We start from the raw sequence: 21,530 nt of genomic DNA, 5'->3' as shown, positions 1-21,530 counted from the left end.
GACAAAAGTAATCAGTTCCCCTGCACTCAGGGAGCCTATATTCTATGTTTTAAATCACACCAGGCAAAGACAAATGTAGTTAACTAATAGTTACTAAAAGTTAAAATTCCAGTTCTACTTTTTACATTTGCTCTTATTACTATTATGTCTATGTCCTTTAATGCAAGGTAATTGTGTAGTTTTAAGTTCTACTTTTTTTTAACCTCAACATTTTTCTGTTAGATTTTTGTATTGTAGTTTAGTTAATCAGCGCAAACATTACCTTATCGTTTAAGAATACCCTACATACACTGATGAAATTACCAGTTCAAGCTATTTCAAACCACTATGTCTCATATAGAATCACATCCTTAAGCTTTATTATAAAAGATGTTAGTTTCTGGGGAAAAGATTGCAATGGATCAATCCAATGGATGCCTTAATTTCAAGAATATAAACAAATATAAAAAATAAAAACAAAAATTAGACACCAACCTTAATGTCAGGTTAATCTACCTCACAGTATCTGTCTTTTCCTCATACAGAAATATTTTGAAAAAAAGTAACCAAGCCTTAAGGACAAATTTTTACCATGAATACTGATTTTAGAGTCAATCCAAGAAAAATCATCTTCTTAACTGAAGACACCCAAGAATTTTTTATTTGAGATTTGAAGATAGCATGTTCCTATTTCTTTTATTAAAATTGAGAGTGCATTTTATCCAGTCACAAAAGGCTTCTTGCTGATATCTACTAAACAAGCAACATATTTTCCTCTTTCAGAAAACATCTCCTGATCCTTCTTTAGCAAGTAAGCCTGATTTTGGGAAGTCTCAGGGCAAGCTCTCTGGGTCTGATCCCTTTGGTTGCATGAAGGAGTATTTCCATCCATGTCTGTAAAACTCAGGCCCTGGGATGGTTTGTGGTGCTGGCACTTTAAATTCTCATCAGTCCAGTGATAAGGCAGCAGGCAGGGTAGTTGGCCCTAGTGGACACAGTGCCACAAACACCCCATTGTGAAGGGGTTATACTAATGAAATCCAGAAGAGTGCTTTTTGAAGATTTTTTTTTATGAACCTGGGAGCTATTTGAAGAGCTTCCTCTTAATTACTGAAATGTTAATTTTAAAAATACAAATTATTTTTGTAATGGTTTGTACCCTGGCTGTAAAGTCGACATCTGTTACTCATGTGTTTTTTCAGGAGCATCCTATAATCTTTCACAAATGCCTTGAAGGCTTTTGATCATGAAGAATGATGTTTTCCTTTTTCTTTTCTATTTCCTTCTTAGCAACAAGCTCCATTACAAAATCATAGGGCAGGAGATGTGGTGATAAAGATGGAGTATACACCAACCACCATAGTTAATTCTGGTCACTTTTGCACTCAAGGAACCTTAGAAAAACATATGTTTAGTTCATTCCCTTTCTCAGCTCAAGGGTCACTAGGGATGAAGCCTTCGTCCAAAGTATCTGAGCCCAATTTTGTAGCATAATATTATTGGCTAAGCAGTAAAAGCAACAAAACTATGTATCCCTCTAAGAGCCGGGGTGGGAAACCTGAGGCTTCGAGGCCACATGTGGTCCTTTAGGTCCCCAAGCACAGTCCTTTGAATGAATCCAAGCTTCACAGAACAAATGCCTTTAATAAAAAGATTTATTCTGTAAAATTTGGACTCAGTCAAGGTTGAACTCAAGGACCTAAAAGGTCACATGTGGCCTCAAGGCTGCAGTTTCTCCACCCCTGCACTAAGGGAAGAGAGATATTTTTTGATAAGTTCTTTAACTGAAAAGCTGGATTGATAAGGTTAGGGTTAAGGGTAAAGAATCAATAGTATAGCGGAGCCAAGATGGCGGAGTAGAAGCACGACCCTCCCGCGGCTCCAGCTTCCACCCTCCCCAATCCATGTAAAAAGGGGACTCTAAACAAACTTTGGAGCTGCAGAACCCACAAAATGACACAGAGAAGCTAACCTCCTGCTGAGAACAGCCCGGCAGGCCGGCAGGAATCGACCAGCGCAACACTCTGGGAGCCGAGCCCAGCCCCACGTGGAGGCTTTAGCAGCAGGGCGGGCCTGACCAGCCACCAGCCAGAGGGACTCCAGATCAGCAGCAGCTGTGGCCGTTTCCAGATTTATCAATACATAGATACGAAGGACAAGTTCTAATAAGGAATAATAGCGGGCGACGGCGCGGTGGCCTGCGTGGGGAGGTGCGGCGGCGGCAGCGCAACGGGCGCAGGCCGGGAAGGGGTCTGATCAACTCGGAGGGCAAGTTTTCCCACCAACCACAAGGTCCACTACCAGGCCTATCACCAAAGGGCTGGGACTGGAAAGAGCAAGGTAAGAAGCAAATACAGGGGCCCCTATACTGGACAGCAAACACTCCTGGGGCTACCACTTCATAGCCCAGAAATCTTTTTTTTTTTTTAAAGCCCCTTTCAGGACCTCCAAAGACAAGGATGGCAGAGTGAACCCCACTTGCTCCAAGCCCCCCCCCCTGACCCTGAAAATATAGTAACTCTTGCCCCAGGGCAAAGCCCTATACAGTAAAGGCTTGGGATCCTAGAGGAAGGGTGTGGCTAGGACACTCCCTCAAAATGGGTAGAAAGCAGACTACAAAGACAAAGACTCTAGAGTCCTACTATCCTCAGATGGAAGAACCAACCTCAGGGGGAGACACTGTGGACTCCACACCCACAGCTGAGACTTCAACAGGGAATGGATCCCAAGCACAGAAGGCTCTCCTAGATGAGATCAAAAGGAACTTTGAAAGCAAAATGAGAGAGATAGAAGACAAAATGAATAATTCTCTCAAAACGAAAATAGCAGAATTTGAAAAACATTATAATGAGGAAAACATCTCTCTAAAAAGAAAAGTGTATGATATGGAAAAGGAGCTTCAAAAATTAACCAAGGAAAATGATTTGCTAAAAACCAGAATTAAACAAATGGAAACAAATAACTCTATGAGAAACCAAGAATTAGCCAAGCAAAACAACAAAAATGAAAAATTAGAAAAAGAGGTAAAATACCTCAAAGAAAAAATAACTGACCTAGAAAACAGATCCAGGAGAGATAATCTGAGAATCATAGGCCTACCAGAAAATTATGATGAAAAAATGAGCCTGGACAACATTCTCCAAGAGCTCATTAAGGAAAACTGCCCTGAGATACTAGAACCTGAGGGGAAAATAGAAATCTACAGAATCCACCGGACACCTGCTGTAAGAGATCCCAAACTGAAAAGTCCTCGAAATGTTGTGGCCAAACTCCAGAACTACCAGATAAAAGAGAAAATACTTCAAGCGGCCAGAAAGAAACAATTCAAATATCGAGGGTCCACAGTGAGGACTGCACAGGATTTGGCAGCCTCCACACTGAAAGATCGGAGGCAGTGGAATACAATTTTCAGGAAGGCAAAACAGCTCGGATAACAACCAAGGATCACATACCCAGCGAGACTGAGCATATTCTTCCAGGCAAAGAGATGGTCATTCAATGATATAACAGAGTTCCAGACCTTCTTGATAAAAAAGCCAGAACTCAATGGAAAATTCAACCTCCAATTACGAGAAGCAACAGTGACTTAGAAAGGTAAACAAGGAGAACACACATCATTTTAGAGGGAAAGAGGGGAGAGAGAGGAGCTTCGCATGAGATCTGTTCCTGTCATTCTTGATGCGAAGAAAAAATAGCATACCTCATTATGTATAACAATATCCTACAGGCAGTAGGAGGGGGAAAAGGTTACAAAAGGGGGGTGGGAGTGATTTGTAGGGAGGGAAGTAGTAAGGGGAAAAGGGGAGGGAAAGGGAGGGGGGCTGAAAAGGGAACACTGAGGGAGGCGGTGGTCAAAAGGAAAACTATTAAGGGGGGAAAGGGAGAAGGGAGGGAAAATATGAACATTAACAGGGGCAGGAATAGGATGAGGGGAAAGAAACAGATAACAATCATAACTGTAAATGTGAATGGAATGAACTCCCCTATAAAACGGAGACGGATAGCAGAATGGATTAGAAATCATAATCCTACAATATGCTGTTTACAAGAAACACATTTGAAACAGAGGGATACACACAAGGTAAAGGTAAAAGGTTGGAGTAAAATATATCATGCCTCAGCTAAAGTAAAAAAAGCAGGGGTAGCAATCCTTATCTCAGATAAAGCAAATGCAAAAGTTGACCTAATTAAAAGAGATAAGGAAGGAAACTATATCCTGTTAAAAGGCACCATCGAGAATGAAGCAATATCACTACTTAACATATATGCACCAAGTGGTGTAGCATCCAAATTCCTAGAGGTGAAGGTAAAGGAATTAGAGGAAGAAATAGATAGCAAAACTATACTAGTGGGAGACCTTAATCTCCCCCTCTCTGAACTTGATAAATGCAACCTCAAAATAAACAAGAAAGAAGTTAAGGAGGTGAACAGGATTTTAGAGAGGATAGGTATGATAGATCTCTGGAGAAAACTGAATGGGGATAAAAAGGAATATGCTTTCTTCTCAGCAGTTCATGGCACATATTCAAAAATTGACCATGTTCTAGGGCATAAAAACCTCACAATTCTATGCAGTAAGGCAGAAATATTAAACGCATCATTCTCAGATCATGATGCAATAAAAATTATATGCAATAAAGGGCCAGGGAAAGACAGACTAAAAACTAACTGGAAATTAAACAATTTGATCCTAAAGAATGAGTGGGTCAAACAAGAAATTATAGAAACAATCAGTAATTTCATTCAAGAGAATGATAATAATGAGACAACATACCAAAATCTGTGGGATGCATTAAAGGCAGTTCTTAGGGGAAGTTTTATATCCCTGAGTGCATACGTGATTAAATTAGAGAAAAGGGAGCTCAACGAATTGGGCATGCAATTAAAAAACCTAGAAAAAGAACAAATTCAAAATCCCCAATTAAATACTAAACTCGAAATATTGAAGACTAAAGGAGAGATTAATAAAATCGAAATTAAGAAAACTATTGAACTAATAAATAAAACCAAGAGCTGGTTTTATGAAAAAACCAACAAAATTGATAGACCCTTAGTCAATATGATAAAAAAAAAGAAAGAAGAAAACCAAATTATGAGTATCAAAAATGAAAAGGGTGAATCTACCTCCAATGAAGAGGAAATCAAAACAATAATTAGGAATTATTTTTCCCAATTGTATGAACATAAATTTGACAATCTCAGGGAAATGGATGAATATTTAGAAACATACAAGTTGCCCAGATTAACTGAAGAGGAAGTAAATTACTTAAATAATCCCATCTCAGAAAAAGAAATTGAACAAGCCATCAGTCACCTCCCTAGGAAAAAATCTCCAGGGCCAGATGGATTCACTAGTGAATTCTATCAAACATTTAAAGAACAATTGATTCCAATGCTCTACAAATTATTTGGGAAAATTAGTGAAGAAGGAGTCCTACCAAATTCTTTTTATGACACAAATATGGTACTGATACCTAAATCAGGAAGAGATAAAACAGAGAAAGAAAATTACAGACCAATCTCCCTCATGAATATAGATGCAAAAATTCTAAATAAAATACTAGCCAAAAGACTACAGCAACTTATCTCAAGAATAATACACTTTGATCAGGTAGGATTTATTCCAGGAATGCAAGGATGGTTTAATATTAGGAAAACCATCAGTATAATTGAGCATATCAACAATAAAACTAGCAGAAACCACATGATCATCTCAATAGATGCAGAAAAGGCTTTTGACAAAATACAACATCCATTCCTATTAAAAACATCAGAAAGTATAGGAATAAATGGAGCCTTCCTTAAAATAATAGGTAGCATCTATTTAAAGCCATCAGCAAGTATTATATGCAATGGGGAGAAGCTGGAAGCATTTCCCATAAGAACAGGGGTGAAACAAGGGTGTCCACTATCACCCCTCTTATTCAATCTGGTACTAGAAATGTTAGCAGTAGCAATTAGAGAAGAAAAAGAAATCAAAGGAATCAAGTTAGGCAAAGAAGAGACCAAGCTATCACTCTTCGCAGATGATATGATGATATACTTAGAGAATCCTAGAGAATCAAGTAAAAAACTGCTTGAGACAATAAATAAATTTGGCAAAGTTGCAGGATATAAAATAAACCCACATAAATCCTTGGCATTCCTATATATTTCCAATGAAACTTGACAGCAAGAAGTAGAAAGAGAAATCCCATTTAAAGTTACTGTAGACATTATAAAATATTTGGGAATCTACCTGCCAAAACAAACCCAGGACCTGTATGATCATAACTACAAAACACTTTTCACACAAATAAAGTCAGATCTAACTAATTGGAAAAATATCAATTGCTCATGGCTGGGTCGAGCTAATATAATAAAAATGACAATTTTACCTAAATTAAATTATATATTTAGTGCCATGCCAATTAATTTACCAAAAAACTACTTATAGAGTTAGAAAAAATAGTAACAAAATTCATCTGGAAGAATAAACGGTCCAGAATATCAAGGGAATTAATGAAAAAAAATGCTAGGGAAGGTAGACTAGCTTTACCAGATTTCAATCTGTACTATAAAGCAGCAGTCATCAAAACTACTTGGTACTGGCTTAGGAATAGAGGAGTGGATCAATGGAATAGATTAGGCACATGAGATTCAGAAGTCAATGACTACAGTAATGTATTGTTTGATAAACCCCCCAGACCCTGGTTTTTGGGATAAGAACTCACTATTTGACAAAAACTGCTGGGAAAACTGGAATATAGTATGGCAGAAACTGGACATAGACCATTATCTAACACCATATACCAAAATCAAGTCTAAATGGGTTCATGATCTAGGTATAAAGGTTGATACTGTAAGCAGTCTGCTAAAACAAGGAATAGTTTACCTATCAGACTTGTGGAGAGGGAATGACTTTATGACAAAACAGGAATTAGAGAACATTATAAAATGTAAAATGGATAATTTTGACTACACGAAATTGAAAAGTTTCTGTACAAATAAAGCCAATGTAACCAAGATTAGGAGGGAGGTGGGAAATTGGGAAAGAATCTTTACAACCTATGTCTCTGACAAAGGACTCATCTCTAAAATATACAGAGAACTGAGTCAAATTTATAAGAATGCAAGTCATTCCCCAATTGATAAATGGCCAAAGGATATGAACAGGCAGTTTTCAGAGAAAGAAATTAAAGCTATCTATAAGCACATGAAGAAATGCTCTAATTCACTATTGATTAGAGAAATGCAAATCAAAACAACTCTGAGGTACCACATCTCACCAGTCAGATTGGCTAAGATGACAAAACAGGAAAATGACAAATGCTGGAGAGGATGTGGGCAAACTGGAACACTAATGCATTGTTGGTGGAGTTGTGAACTGATCCAGCCTTTCTGGAAAGCAATCTGGAACTATGCCCAAAGGGCTATAAATACTTTCATACCCTTTGATCCAGCAATACCACTCCTAGGGTTATATCCCAAAGAGATCATAGAAATGGAAGAAAGACCCATATGCACAAAAATGTTTATAGCAGCTCTTTTTGTTGTGGCAAAGAATTGGAAATTAAGGGGGTGTCCATCAATTGGGGAATGGCTGAACAAGTTGTGGTATATGCATGTTATGGAATATTATTGCACTATAAGAAACGGGGAGCAGGCGGTCTTCATATTTACCTGGAGAGGCTTAAAAGAACTGATGCTGAGTGAGAAGAGTAGAACCAGGAGAAATTTGTACACAATTACAGACACAACGTATGTATGATGACCAACTTTGATAGACTGGACTCTTCTCAACAATGCAGGGATATAAGTCAATCCCAAAAGACGCATGATGGAGAGAAAAATGTGCATCCAGAGAAAGAACTAGAAAGAACTAAATTTATATCCAGGTGGAAGCAAAATACCTGATCTTTTTCCTTCTCTTATTTGATTTTATGTCCTCTTTACCATTTTTCATTCCAGCTGGTACAATCCATCCTTATAACCTGACCATTGTATAATGTGAAAGTATTTACAGATCCTATACTTGATTATAAGACGCCATGGGGGGGAGGGGAAGGAGGGGGACAAAATGTGAAATTCAAGGAATTGTGGAATTGAATCCTGTAAACTAAAAGGAAACAAACAAATTAATAAATTAAAAATTGAATTAAAAAAAAAGAATCAATAGTATAAGGCAATATACTTTTTTTCTTTAGAAATACAGAAAGTTGTAGGCTTTGGTGTTATTTTCAAATTTGCCTGATTTTCACAATTACCTTTTTACCACTCCCCTACAAAGTTACTGTAAATTAAGTACTATGAAGAAATTAATTATCTTATATTGATATAAATTAGATGCTAAATAGTATAGTCTCTGTTACTTTTTTACACACATAAAGCAGATCATAGGTATACTAAAGGCTGATAATTGGTTTTGACCCTTTTGAAAGTTTTAATCATTAAATTTCATAATTTAAAGTAAAATTGAATTAAAAAACCATCAGACCTTGTTCCTTAGTCTCCACAGGGAATCTATGAACTAGACAGAAACAACAAAGGTTTCTTAATATGTTATATTCAAAATCAGAGGTAGCAACCTGTATTATAAGCCATTTTGTTTGGTATCCTTATGAGAAATCTTGAGAGGTAATTAACAGCATTAGATTGATTGGACCAAGGGGTCTCAATGGGTCATCTACAATGCTGCCAACACTGTTGCTGGCAAATTTGTTTCCCAGCAATGGTTAACATCTTCAGGAACTAAAAGGAGAAATGATCATTATACCTCTTAAAGGGGCATCGTTAAAGTTGCCAAGAAGGGAACACAGGTTGAAAATTTGGTTTGAAACTCTGAGATATTTTGTCCTGGTTTCTTTTCTCATTCAGACATGCCTGTTTCTTTTGGTATCATGTCCAGCTATTTCAGACTAAGGGTTCTATCACCACAGAAACTGTCTCTTAACTCCAGTCCTCCCACCCCACACCCTGGGGAAAAAAAACCAAACAACCCCAAACCCTTGAAATTTCACTCCTAGTAGGTATTAAAAAAAACAAAACAACTCATTTTCCTTGTCTAGTTGATAACCTCCCATGCGAATATATTTGCATTAATTAGGTAGGCAAAGATTTCTGGGAGTTCTAGAAATAGCTATGGGTTAGGGAAGGAATGGGGACCTCTGAAGAAAAATGAGCAATGGTGGGGAGAAATGGAAACAGGAAGTTGGCCTGCCATTTGTAGCTGTGAATCCCTTCTCCCCTTTCCTACCCTCTACTCCCAATCACAAGCAGGAAGCCATGCAGTTAGTTTAAAAAACAAACCAGCATACATAAATGGCTACCATAGAAAAAGGGTAGTGAACATGTCAAAATTCAAGCTGACATATTTGCCAAACCCTGATTTTAAACACTTATTTTTTCCTTCCAAAAAAAAAAAAAATATCCTTCACTTGTTGGGAAGAACAAAGGCATTCATTCCTGCAGTTAAAAGTAAAGAAAAGGGGAATGACTTCAAAAATGTGATGTACTGATCACAATAGAAATGGGTAAAAGATCAAGTCTACCAAGAGATGTTCTTTTCTTGTTTCTGGTATAGTATTCTTTTTTGGATAGGAGGTGTGATTTCATTTATATAAGGAACTCTAGATGAGGAAACTCTAAGAACGCAAATCAGAGCCTGTAGGTTGCCTGCAGGGTCACTGAGAGGTCACAGGGATCTATCAAAAGCAGGACTTGGAACTCAGATCTTGAATTTGAGGCCAGCTCTTTATTTATACTATCGAGGCTGGGTTTTGAATTTATTTTCCATGCATATTGCTGTCTTGTTGAAGATGGTGATTGAAGTACACTTATTCTAACTATGTACACTGTTTTTTTGCAGGTAATGTTTATTCCGTATTCATTTTGATCACTGTTCACCTCTAAGATGCTGAGTTTATCAGATTTTCTTTGTAGCAGGTATCACTTCCCTTGTGAATTCCAGGATGGCATTTATAAAGAAGATAAACTTATCTGTGAAAAGCAAATGTACAAGGTATTTATTGATCATCAATTATGATCCCTTTTCTCACTTTTTTTCATTTTTCTCTCAAGAACCTGGAACAACACCTCCAAGGTAGCCATCAAAAGTTTGGGGCAGACAGTATACTGAACAAACTCCCTGTGAATGTTGATTTGGCGGAGTTCCACAACAGCTAGATGCCAGTTTTGCATCTGGTGTTTATCTCCTCAATGATGTCAACAGAGGCTGGATTCACTTCATTACAACGTGGCATGTTCAATGCTGATAGTGTTTCCTAGTAGAAACATTTTAATCGTTCATAAAAACAGAGCATGTGAGGGCTTGAGATGCTCTTTATTTTTTTCTTGAAGTTGCTTGTGTTGGTGGATGTGATCTACCATTGAAAAGCTGATACCTGTTTATGACAAACGGAAGAACTTAGGCTCTTCCCCCACCCCCCAGAATGAACAATTCTTTTTTTTTTTTTTTAAGCAATCAGGGTTAAATAATTTGCTCAAGGTTACACGGCCAGTTATTTCTGGGTGTGGTGCTGAATGTCTGAGCCCTGGATCGTCCCAACAGTGGAGCTGGTGCTCTTACTCGCTGGCCGCCCCTAAGCAATTGGGGTTAAGTAACTTGCTCAAGGTTACACGGCCAGGTGTTTCTGGGTGGGTGCTAAGTGTCTGAGCCCGGGATTCGATCTCCAGGTCTTCTCAACACTGGAGCCGGTGCTCTTACTTGATGTGCTACCTGGCCGCCCCTAGAATGAACAGAGCTTAAGCAGAGCTGTAGATGTGGGAAAGGTGAGTGATGGAACCACAACTGCCAAGATTGTCCAGAGTGCTTTTTCATGGAAATAGGGCCATCTGACATTTTTAAACCTTAGGTGTTCTGAATAATAGGAGTTAACTTGTGAACCTCTCTGCACAAACACCTAAATTCAAAGAATGGATCTTTACCTATAATGACAGGTTTAGAGGGGATTACATCATTCTTAGAACACTAAGCTCAAGGGTAGGCATTGCTTTTTGGGGGCTGTCTTTGAATCTCCTTGGCCTAACAAATCAAAGGTGCTTAAAAATGCTCACTGATAGATTTTCCACTTCACCTTCATTTATTACCTGCCACTACTTCAACCCATATAATATATAATCGACTTGTCTTCATTTACGAATGAATGAAGCAAAGATATTAGAGTTTTGTTTTTTGGGGGGAGGAGAGGAGGCAGTATTAAATATTGGTGGTTTGTGCTATATATACTATACTTTTCTACTTTAGGGGAAGAACTTTCTAGTCAATAGTCAAACATTTATTATGGACCTACTAAGTGTTAAGCACTAGGGATACAAATAAGAAACAGAAAGCCATCTCTATCCTCAAGGAGCTTACAATTTAATAGAGGAAGACAATACACAAAAGAAAGTTGAAAAAGCTGAGGAGGAAGAGAAAAGGTACCAGGCATGAGAGGGAGTGTAGGGGTGGGATATGGCAGAGCCCAGCTGAAGTAGTACAGCTAATGCAAAAGGAAAAGTCAGCCCTCTTTAAATAGAGGGTTTGGGAGTTCATTGCTCCAACATTCCAATAAGAGGGTCCTGAACAGAGGTGAGTACCCAAAACTACATTCTTCATACTTTTTTTCTTCTCAGCATTACCTTCAATATGGCATTTTCTGAACTGCTGGTTGTCTAACTGGGCATACACTGATTTCCCACTGTATCAACGTAAGCTCTTCCCTTGAAACACTTTCTTCTCTCCTCTTGTTTTATTATCTCAGGGAGTACTCTCTCAAGTAGGCAAAAGTTCTCATTTTACACTGTACCAGCCGCTGCTTTTAGGATCAGATTTAGAGCTTGATGGAGGGACTGTAAAGGTCATCTAATCCAACACTGTTATTTTACAGGCAAGAAACTGAGGGCTTTGTAATAGTTTTAGTCACTTCTTAAGAACTTGATCAATAAAATGATGAATTCCAAGTAAACATGGTAACAATTCCTGGGACTTGTTATTCTCTCTAGTATTTATTTTATTTTAGCTGTCTGTAGTGTGAGGCACATAGGGGCCCCTAACTCTCCATGATATGATATTTTATACTGTTAAAAACCAGTGAACTATTCTCACTGAATCAATACACCAACATGTAGTTAAGCCTCTGTAGTGCCAGGCAATGTGCTAAGCCCAGGGATACAAAAAAGAGAGAAAAAGGTAGTCCCAGCCCTCAAGGAGCTCTCAATCAAATGGATGAAGACAGTTGCAAAGCCAAACCTAGCTCTTAAGGGGCTTACAATTTAATGCACCACTGAGTATATATTTATTTAGCTAAGTTGTTGACCACCTGCCTATTCCACTCATCTTAAGTTATGGAAGAGAAAATGACTGAAAAATCCTAGTAGAAAAGATGGGAACTTAGGGGGAAGTAATCAGTCAATTCTAGAATTTGTGACAGAAAAGGAAAGTCAGAAACGGTCTACTTGACATTTATGCTTGATTTTGGGGACAGCTGATTTCAAGAGAAAGAGTAACTAGATATGGGGTGGCTAGATGGTGCAGTGAATAGAGCACCAGCCCTGGAGTCAGGAGGACCTGAGTTCAAATCCAGCCTCAGACACTTGACACAATTACTAGCTGTGTGACTTTGGGCAAGTCACTTAACCCCAATTGCCCTCCAAAAAAAAAAAAAAGGAACTGGATAGTAGCAATTAGAAAGGGTAACTAGGATACCATGAACTAAAATTCTATGGTAGGAATTAAATTTAAAAGGAATGAGGGAGCTCAATGGAAATAACTCCTGCAAGAAGGAAAAAGGGAAATTTGTCTTGAGAGCGTGATGTGGGCATAAAGAGAACTCACCAACTTAGATCTTTAAAAGTCGTGTATAGAGAGGATGAAAAGACAGGAAACAGAGGAACACTGTAAAGGCATGACATGATCTTGTAAAAACAGTTTCAGAAAGTTCAGAATGAACTGGGGGCTAGTAAGGAAAGCTGGGGGCAACGAAAGTTTTTCTTATCACTATATTGGGAAAGGGGACAGCTGAAGAATGGAATAAGACTGACGCTTGGGGCATATGGCAACTTGACAAAGGACAACAAAGAAAGTAGAATTGCTGGACAACTATTTAGTTTCTAATTTCTCACCTTGAAACTGGAAAAAGTAGAACATAAAATGGCCAATGAAGAATTTATATCCAAGACAAATAAGTAGTAATCGAGCATCTAGTTGTTCTTGATGAGTCTGAATCACCTGACCCAGATAAACAAAATCCTGGGTATTTAAAGGAACTGGCAGATGTAATGGATGGAACTATTATAGGAAACAAGCTATCAAACAGACACAGTAACTATTGGCTTACATGCTTTTATTTCAATCTTTATAAAAACCTTGAAAATGATTTACAAATATGTTGACATGATTAATGAAAATAGGAGCAAGAAAGAGGTAGCTTTCACAGACAATATTCCACAGTAGATTTCAGTATTACTGTCAAAGAACTGACTGAAGAAAGCAAAGAATGAATGATTTCCAGTTCATTTGTTGTTCAGTCATGTCCAACTCTTTGTGACTCCATTTGGGATTTTCCTGGCAAAGATACTGGCATGGTTTGCCATTTGTTTCTTCAGCTCATTTTATAGATGACAAAACTGAGGCAAACAGGATTAAGTGACTTGCCCAGGGTCACACAGCTACAAAGTATCTGAGGCTACATTTGAACTCAGGAAGATGAGTCTTGCAGATTACAAGCCTAGCACTCTATCCACTGTACAAGTTAGCTGCCCAACAGTTATTTGTTGAAAACTAAAAAGTATTTCATTCAGTAGAGCGAAATGCTACTTCAACATCTCTCCTTAAACCACATTACTTCTCATGCATAGTTAAGATCCTAAGAGATTTACTGATCAGTGGAACAAAAGGGATGATTATTTAAATCTAACAAATGAATCATAAAACGGGGAGACATGCCTTTTTCAAAAGTATATGCAAATATGAGTATTTCCAGCAGTTTCCTAATAGAAATAATATTCTTTGTAGATGGTGAGATCCACAAGCTTCTCCTTTTTGCAGATTACAATGTACTTATTGTATCAATCCCCTAAAAACTGTAGACTCATAAATGAGATTCCTAACCACTCAAAAGATCTCTGCTTCACAATCTACACAAGTAATGATAAGATGGATGAGAATTCTTGTGCTCCGGACGACGATATTCAGTTGGATGGAAAGAGCCTTCTTGATGAAGCCTTCTCTGATCTCTCCACAACGCCTCTTATATATATATTGAGAGACCCTTATATGTACAGGTTGTCTCCCCAATTAGAATGCAGCCTTCTCAAGGTCAGGATGCTTAGCAGAGTGCCTGACACATAGCAAGCACTAAATAAATGCTTATTGACTGATATGTTATCATTGAGCCACTGTGAGTGATCTTTGAAAGACTGTGGAAAATGCAAGAAGTACTGCAGATCAGAAAAGGGTTAGTCTTGATTTCCACAATAAGCTAGAGAATAATCTTCAAACAAACTTCAAACTAACTTGGATTTCCAGCAAAATTCTAAGACCTACTGGAAAGATGTTATAATGAATATCTAAAAAGAGGAGGCAGTGATTATAAAGATCAGGCCCCCCACTCCCACCCCCAGCTCCATTAAGAACATCTGAATTTGACAGTTTTACTGGACTGATACAGCAGGGTGATTCTGATACAAATTCTCTCATTTTGTAGAAAACATAGACCAGATAAGAAGCTAGCTATAATACAACCAGGTACATCTGGAACATTATGAATGGTTGGGCCCAAAGCAGTTATTGTTATTTCAATGTTAAGCAGTCAGTCGGTATTCAGTGGAATGCCCCATTTTGTTGATGCTTGAACCTGGGTTTCACATTTTTATTGGTAACTGATAAAAATGTAGACAGCATACCCATCAAATTTGCAGATAATACAAATCCAGGAGGGATAGGAAATGTATCAGATGATAAGATTCAAGATTCAAAATTACCTGGATTAAGACACTGGGCTGAATCTAGAAAGATGACATTTAATAGATAAATTTAAATCATGTGGAAAGAACCAGACCTAAGCAATCAATATTGCTGCTTCAAGAGTATTGAGAATGATTTCTTCATAGCTCATACCTGCTACCTAATCTAGACAATAGAAAGAGGAAGCTATTCTTTATGAAGCCCTATAAAATTTAGACCCATCATCCTTCAAAATGCTTCTCGTCTTGTGGTATTTCACTAGAAATCTCACTGAAGGTCATGTAAGTTCCTAAAACTGAAATGAACTCTCCTGAGATTAGTCTATCTGCATTATCGCAGAGAATTAAAAAAAAACAACAACATATTTTTAGCTGATGGGTCCTATTATTAGTATTATCTGTATAATAAATTAGCACAGGAACAAATCAGAGACATGAAACTTCAAAGCTAGCAAATATCACTTTTACACAAAAGCCTTATGTGGAGAAATGTAAAGCTCTATCAACTTATCAAATCCGAAACAATGGAGGGAGTTGCAAATATTTTTCTAAACCTATGAGCAGAGAATCCTTGAGTTGCTTTCTTTCTCATATGGACTCACTGCATTGTCTTCATTAATTTTCCCTCTACATTCTCCTCTGTACCTTCTCTGAATATGTGCATTCAGTAAGAGCAAGGAGAAAGATGCAAATCAACTACCTGGGTTATTTCCTAGCTCTTATACAAGAAACTATCTCCTGGATTCCTCATTTGATGAGTTCAATGAAAGGGTTCAACTAAATGGTTTCTTTTTTCTTTCTTTTTTTTTTTTTTTAAAGCAATTGGGGTTAAGTAACTTGCTCAAGGTTACATGGCCAGTTATTTCTGGGTGTGGTGCTAAGTATCTGAGCTGGGATTGAATCCCTAGGTCATCCTAGGTGCTCTTACTCACTGAGCCACTTGGTCACCCCTAACTAAATGCTTTCTAAAGTTCTTTCCAAATCAAAATTACTGATCAATTACTTCCATTAAGATAGTAAAAAACAAAACAAAACACCCCCCCCCCCACCAAAAGAAGTGATCTTCTTTCTTCCTTCTCTTCCACCATTGTTGGACTAGATACACTTTTCTAAAAGTAGGATATGGAAGGGAAACCAGAAAAAACCAAAGGCCACTTTGTTTTTATTAGGCTGCAAGTGACTGAATGTGGTGGATAGAGAGCTAGGCCTAGAGTCAGTTAGAAGTGAATTCAAATCCAGCCTCAGATGCTAGTTGTATGATCCCGGGCAAGTCACTTAACCCATCTGCCTCAGTCTCCTTAACTGTAAAATGGAGGTCATAAAAACACTTAACTTCACAGGTAGGTTAAGATCAAGTGATATTCTATTTGCAAAGCCCTTAGCACAGTGCCTGGTATATAGAAAATTCTTTACAAATGCTTGTTCACTTCCCTCAATTCCTCATAAATATTATGTTGTTGCTTAGTTGTACCCAACTCTTTCTTGGCAAAGATACTGGAGTCCTTTGCCATTTCCTTCCCCATTTTACATATGAAAAACTGAGGCAAATAGGGGTTAAGTGACTTGCTTAGAGACAGACAGCTAGCAAGTGTCCGAGGACTCTGGTTCAAGATTCTGGTAAGTGTCTGAGGCCAGATGTGAAGAGAGATGCATGACTTACTATATATTCTGCTAATTAATTAACTAATATTTAGATGGCATTTTTAAGTGGCCTCATGTTCAAATGGCTTTCTGTGTGATATAATTACACAATTTAAGTTATATGGAACCTCAGAGACCATCAAGCCTCAGACCTATGAAGGAAGACACTATGTACATTCAAAGAATTGATAAATAGATGTACCTATAGAATGAATTTACACACACACACACACACACACACTCCTCTATGGTGGGGGGGAAGAAAGGGAAGGGAAAAAAAAGAATATTATGTTAATTTTATTATATTTTTATTTAAATTTAAATATTACATATTTAAGAGGAATTGCAAATTGTACATATGAGATTTGCAGCTTCATGTGCAATGATCTTTCTTTTTTAAAAAGAAAATTTTACTATGATATGGAAATGCTCATTTTGTTCCATAAATTAAAAATAAAATAAAAAAATTTTAAAGTCTAGTACCTAAACAAAAATCTCCTCCATGGAATTATTCCTAAGAATGACACATGCTGTTGGAAATACTATAGAGGCAGTTCATTCTACTTTTGGAGTATTCTAAATATTAGAAAATGTTTTCCTTTCATCAAACTTAAATGTGTATCTCTACAACTCTCCCACTTATTGCTCCTAGTTCTCTTCTCTGGGCAAAGCTGGACAATGCTGAAACCTCTTTCACATCACAGCCTTTCTGAAAACAGCTATCACCTCACTAGGGCTTTACACAGAGTAAGGCTTCCATAGGGTGGCCCTTCAAATGCTTGAGGACAACTATCATGTGCCACCACCCTCGTTTCCCCTCAGTCTTTTCTGGGCCAGGAGAATCATCTCTAGCTCCTTCTAAGGATCTTGAAAAAGCCATATTCTCCTGTCCTTCCAACAGCCTCCTCACGCTCTTTTCAGAGGTCTACAACTTATCAATGTCATTGCTAAAATATGGTACCCAGATCATACCCAGGATGTGGCATGACCAGGCCACAAGGAACACTTCCTCACCACCTCTTTTGATTCAGTTGAAGAAAGTGATAGGATATCCTAGAGAGCAACTATATAAACCCATAACGTTTGGGTTACCAGATGGACACAACTAAAAAGTCACCTCTTTGGCTATAGTAACTGAAAATACTGACAAAGCATGTCGAATCAAATTATGAGGCTTAAAAAACCACCAGGGCCCCATAGGCAAGCCAGACCTGAGAAATGAGAGGGGACCAGCTTTAACTTAACTAGTATTATTATTCCCTGAGCTTTTCATTCAGATTCCTAAGGCTCAGTTGCAGAATTGCCAAGGTTTTAAGAGGTATGAGAGCATCTCTTTCAGTCTCCACCCTGTTACTGCACCGTTTATGACCAAACAGCACCCTAGTCAAAGAATCCAAGGACATACACCCTTGCCTGAGGGACTGGTGGGAAAGAATACTTACTTATTTTCTGTAAACTGTGTTGTGTCTTGGGGGAGAACAGTAGCTAAACACAATCTAAGACTCAGTAAGTGTTTGGTACTTAAACCAACTTTGCATTCCCTTTCAAATGAATATGAAAAGATTTATTACTAGGGGGCACCAATGTGTAGCACAGCCACTTTCAAACCACAGAATTTTTCTGCAAGTCACCAACAACTATTTCTGTGAAAAAGGTACTGTTTATCTCAAAAAGTGCAGGATGGCCAAAGTTCTCTTAGGACCTCTTAAAAAGACAACAGAAGACTGTAGGTCAAATCCCTCAGATGAGAGTTTCAATTAATTTGCCAAATGCACTGAACCAGAGACAAGTGGGAAAGTCCATTACTGGCTGGGTCATTAAGGCATACTGATTCATTAACATTTTATCATCATGAAGCCAATCAAAACACCAAAAATTAATAAAGACTCCCAGGGAGGGAAAAAGCAACTACAGCATACTACACTCCTCAAATAACTAAAAGCACACTAAAAAAATAGCCTGAGAGTTTTAATTATATTGTTATTTGGTATAGTAAATCATATAGTCATCATTTTGTTCATGTGTATGGTTATCTTGCATTTTGGTAATTCCCCATCCAGACTCTAGCTTTGTAAGCATATTGGGGAGGTAGGTATTTGTTGGTCTACTCCTCATATTCAGATTTACAAGACAACAAATGCACATATCTCAAGGGCTCTAGTTCACTATTAAATTTAGGGAAAGATCAGCCTTTTCGGGAATTCTATTTACAGAAACCTCAGGATACATGTATCTATAAAGGCCAGCAGACTGAAGATGATCCAAAAGTACCAGTACCCTGTTCTGATTTCAAATTCTTGTTATAGGCAGAAAGGAAAGAGATGAGAAGAAAACAATGATGTCCTTGTGGTGGCAAGACAAGTTTTCAGTGGTGCAACACTTCCTAGCATTTTCCCAAAACCAGTTCTGCTGGTTCTTTATTAGACACCAATCTAACCTGCAGAAATCCTGAACAAAGATTTGTTACTGGTAGGATAACTCCATTACTTCTGGAAGTACATGGAATAACTCTCTAGAATTACTAATACCCAAAGGGAAGAAATGTTTTCTATCTACTTTAAAAATTTTTTTTCACTTGTCCACATTAGGAGGAGAGGGACCAAGGAACCAAACAGAAATTATTCATACCCAGTCATAGCTTCCAAGGAGGCAAGATATCCCCATGTGGGTTAGTGGAGTCAGCTTCCATGGCATCTCAGAGAAGCCTACTAAATTCAGAACTAGACCTTAGGAAGGGACCTTAGAAGCTACCAAGTCCAAACCCTTTATTTTACAAATGAAAAAACTGAGGCACAGAGAGATTAAATGGCTTGTACAGGATCACACTGCTAGTAAGTGTCTGAAGTGCAACAGGAACCCACGTTTTCCTGATTCCAAACCCAGTAACTTAAACACCATATACCAGGCGACCTCATCTCAAAAAAGAGGCTCCTAGAACTTAAATGCAAATAGGAAATGTTTACCATGCTATAAGCTTCAGGACTGAGATATAGGGAACAAAATACCTGGGAGAGTCACCAGTCTATAGAAAAATGCTCTAGAATCTGAAAATGAGTGAACGATCTGCGGTGCATGAATGTAATGAAATATTACTATACTGCAGAAATGAGACAGATCCGAGAGGAACATGGGAAGACTTGTGTAAACCGATGCAGAAGAAAACAAGTGAAGCCAAAGGAATAATATATACAATCCCTACAAAAATGTAAATAGAGATAAATCTCTAAGATGATAAAGCTGATATCACATAAGACAGATGTTGGTACTATACCATCAAAGAAAAAGCAAGCATCTTCCAGTTCCCTTACGGACCCCAAAAGTGAAAAGGGACTTATTAAGAATCCTCATCAGGTTGTTAAGATTACAGGGTCATAGATTGAAAACTGAAAAGGATCTTTGTGGTTTTTTTTTTTTGCCTTTTGGAGGGGCAGTTGGGGTTATGTGACTTGCCCAAGGTCACACGGCTAGTAAGTGTTAAGTGTCTGAGGCTGCATTGGAATTCAGGTCCTCCTGACTCCAAGGCCGGTGCTCTATTCACTGCGCCACTGTAATGGTTGGGCAGTTTGAAATCTGTCTACTAGATCTGTTTCTGTCTTGATAATTCTGTCTGTGTACTTTGAAGTTTGGGGTGCTGACCTTTTCCCCTGAACAAGGTAAACATATATGTCTGACTGATTAAAGTAAGCTTGTTAACCCATTTTGAGTTGCTTTCCTTTAACAAAGCAGATCTAAGAACCTGTATTGGCAGCAAACCCTCAGGACGCTTGGGGTGCTTGCTGCTATAGCCACCTAGCTGCCCCTATGGTCTTCTTTTCTAACACTTTTCATTTTACAGATGAGGAACAAGGCTCAGAATAGAGAAATAATTTACTCAAGGCCATACAAGAAGTGAAGAGCAGAGTCAGGATTCAAATACAGGTCTTTTGCCTCCAAATCTGGTGCTCTATTAGAAATTTATACATTAATGTTTGTTGGGAGCAAGTAGAATGCGTTTGGAAATAGCTTTTCTATCAAAATATTATGTAGACAAAAATCATTAAGAAAAAATTTTGGTAATGGTAAAACCCAGAGGATAAGAAAGTCAACAAACTAATTTCATCTATTAGGGAACAGATTAGTCTTAGAGAAAAAAAAAGGCTATGAGTCATGTAAACTGGGAAGTACCCCAGGAATTCTAAGTCCAAATTGGCTCTGACCAATGATCTTTTTTCCTTCACAAGGGGAAAGCAGCCCACCTTTTAATTTATAAAATGTTTCCTTCACGCTGGTTAACTAAAATAAAATTACAGTGCTATATAAAGTATGAGGAACTCTGAACTCTATTTAAAGTATGCATATGTCAAGTGATAATTAAAGATTGAAGTTGCTGACTTTCAGAAGGTCAAATTGTATTAGATAGGATTTCAAAATCTACTTTGCATGTAAGGAATTTTGTGGGGATATGTTTCCTAAACCAGATAAAAAACTCCTGTTCTGAACTAGTCTACAGAATGTTCCAGGTATAGTGTGTGAATATGTATGTATGCATGCACATGTGTATATATACTCTATATTGTGTATAGGCTCCAAGTATAGTGCATGTGTGTGTACACGTGTATGTCTCTCTGTGCATCTAATCCTGTATATAATGTATACATACACATATGTATATACACACATGCATTATAAATGGAAAACCCTACAAAGTTCCTTACATGTAAAACAGATTTTGCAATCCTAATACAATACATATCACATATCTCACATAATGATAGTTAAACACATATACACATAACCATGAGTACTCAATAACAAAGGTGACAGGGTGTTTAAAAAGTGTTTAAAGGTGACTGTTGGTGTTTAAGTATCATACTTCTTTAATAACTGGAGTTATTAAATGTCTATTAACTTTAAATTAATTTAATATGGTGTCCCATACCTTTTCCACAGCTTTCATACCGAGGAAGCAACTATGTAAGTATATAATT

General features: G+C 37.8%; 1 protein-coding gene across 4 annotated transcripts in view; it reads right to left on the bottom strand.

Moving 5' to 3' along the window:
* Positions 1-21,530, bottom strand: part of E2F3 (E2F transcription factor 3) — a 96,882-nt gene that overhangs the window by 17,770 nt on the left and 57,582 nt on the right. The window lies entirely within an intron of this gene.

Source organism: Petaurus breviceps, unplaced genomic scaffold (genome assembly GCF_028583685.1).
Source record: "Petaurus breviceps papuanus isolate PSGF00001 unplaced genomic scaffold, PetGlider_PUasm1.0 190, whole genome shotgun sequence".
Taxonomy (NCBI): Eukaryota; Metazoa; Chordata; class Mammalia; order Diprotodontia; family Petauridae; genus Petaurus; species Petaurus breviceps.
The sequence above is the reverse complement of the archived record's forward strand: the minus strand, read 5'-3'. Positions and strand labels throughout refer to the sequence as shown.